Here is a 2,529-nt window from a genome sequence, read left to right on the forward strand (position 1 = left end):
CTACACAACAATATTGACCAAGATGATTTTCTGTTACTGAAGTGGGCAGCAGTGATTTTGCACAAGCTTTGTCTCCAGAAGCAGGAACCCTTCAGTGAGTTACTCCACAAACTGTTTGACATCCCACCTCAAAAGGAGCTGCATAGTTCATGAACGTTATTCTCCAGAGAACTTCAATTTAACAAGACCAAGATAGCAGTGAACACACTTTTGGAGGAAAAAAAGATCTTTTATACCTTCCCTCTTTAGGCCTTAAAATGCATGGTGATCCTCAGATGAACGCTATTGAGAACACCCATGATCTTGGGCTCTTGGTGTCCTATACCAATGTCATGGAGGTTAAAGCAATTAACTGTAAGTTGGCATGCAAGCGATATGCACTTTTTGCAAAATGAGTTACATGGCACTGCACTAATGCAAACAAATGACTACTCTTGGGAAAAAAACGGGTTGCAACAAGATCCTATCTAAATTGACATCTCTGACATGGGTACACTCTGGAGCAAAACGCTGATGAAACTATGCAGCTCTTTTGAGACTGGATGTCATGCAGTTTGTGAAAAACACTAGCTAAAGGGTTCCTGCTTCTCGAGACAAAGCCGTGCAAAAACACTGCTGCCTGCATCAGTAAACTGAGCTTTATCTCGGTCAATGCTGTTGATGTAGCTTGGCCAGTTGTTCACCAACTGTGATCTTCTTAGACAAATATACTTCCTTCCATTAGAAAATGGGATCCATTCAGGAAGAAAGCTGGGGTGGGGTGTTTTTTGAATCTGGTGGAATGTGGCACCCTGATGATACTGTCCCCTGTTATTTCATCAAAGAGCTGATAATTTTACAACTGATTGTGATTCTTCAACAATAGCCACAATTTGAGCACAAGCAATTGGATCACAGAGGTGGAGTAGCGCTTGTAGATGTTCGTCAAAATTCCTCATACTTTCCATAGTTACAGGGTAATTAGTAAAAGTAACTCATTAAGCCAAAAAACACTGATCCATACAAGAAATGCAGAATTTCTTCCGTTATAAAATTTTTATCATCATATTGTAAGCAATGGCCATGTGAGATTCCTAAAGTCACAAGACAGGAAGACTGAGCTTGACACCCTTCAGTGAGAGCAGAAACGTGAGAAGAGTGTACATGTTCAAGTTCTATGTCTCTTTCTTTGTTTCAGCAAGGTTTCATCATACCAAAGAGGAAGAAAACTGACTAATAACAGTTAAGAAGACCATAATTATCAGTTATGAAGGAGTGTGTGTGTGTTGCATAAGGAGCACCCCATCTCGCCTGATGCAGTGGCTCAGGCTACAATCTTTGAGCAAAGGTATCTTCATTCATGGTTAAATTGTTTAATAAGTTTTGGTTATTATAACCAAAAAAACACTATAAAATTCACAATAATTATGATTTATTAACATTGACTTTGTAAAAATACAAAGAAAAACTTTTGAAGTTCTGTGCCGTATCACAAACCATACTTATTGACCTTTAAATTCTATCCTCTTGAAATTTGGTATATAACTTAGAAAGACATTACAGAATCACCCCAAATGTAGCCTTTCTTCCAGTTTTTGTTTTTATTTTTAATTTTTTTTCCCTAATTTATAGGCTTACTTTTTTACCATGAAAAAATCCATATCTACCAAAAAATCTCAATCTTTTAAAATTTTATTTTTCTTGCACTACAAACCCTATGTCTTTTACAATAGGAATTTACTTAAGGCATAGCCTGGACACCGCTGAATTCTTTAACATGATGTTTAGGTAGTTAAATACCGAGCCTGTCGTTAGTAGTCCCTCTGACCGGACGTAAACATTCCAATTTTCTTTTGGCCAGGTAGTAGATTGAGGATGGAACGAGGTGGGCAGTTAAGTGTAAAAGGACCTCGTTTGTTAGCTAGGATTATAATAATACATACTTTCAAAAATTGTGATTTGTTCCTACGCGATATACAAAACCTGGTCCTTTACTATAGGAAGACTCGCTGACTGGAAGGTGGAATCTGAGTGATCTCCAGTGAACCAATTGGGGTTCAGCCTACCTGAGATTTCCTTCCAGGTCGTAGAAGCAAGGAAGGGAATCCAGCCACTGACTTTTGGACGGAGTTAAAGAACTGCAAGATCATAGTCAGTCTTCGGCTCACTAATAAGGGGAGAATATGAGTCCCCATCAAGATAAAGCTAAGAACCATTATGTTGGAGACATTAAGGTAAATACAAGTTACGAGTGTCTTATGTCCAGGTCCCTCTTCCTGCCTTGTGAGGGAGGGGTGGATATTACTTTATTAACTAATCAAAGAAATACGGTGGACGCCCCGTATTCGCATTCTCCAGATTCGCGGATTTCTCTCGGGAACGTTTCCCTCCATTATTCACGGAAAATTCGCGGTATTTTTCTATGATAAATATCCACAAATTCTGGTTTTTTTTTTAAGAATTTCATCATAAAATGCACTTTTTGTGATAAAAACTATTAAAAAAAACCATGTATGAAAATTTTTAGTGGGTTTTTCCTGAGTTTTAACT

The 2,529-nt window shown here is 38.0% G+C and overlaps 1 pseudogene; it reads left to right on the top strand.

The window, feature by feature from the left end:
• Positions 1–257: 257 nt before the first annotated feature.
• LOC135215888 (elongator complex protein 4-like) overlaps positions 258–2,529 on the top strand; it is a 10,352-nt pseudogene continuing 8,080 nt past the window's right edge.

Source organism: Macrobrachium nipponense, chromosome 5, assembly GCF_015104395.2.
Source record: "Macrobrachium nipponense isolate FS-2020 chromosome 5, ASM1510439v2, whole genome shotgun sequence".
Taxonomy (NCBI): domain Eukaryota; kingdom Metazoa; phylum Arthropoda; class Malacostraca; order Decapoda; family Palaemonidae; genus Macrobrachium; species Macrobrachium nipponense.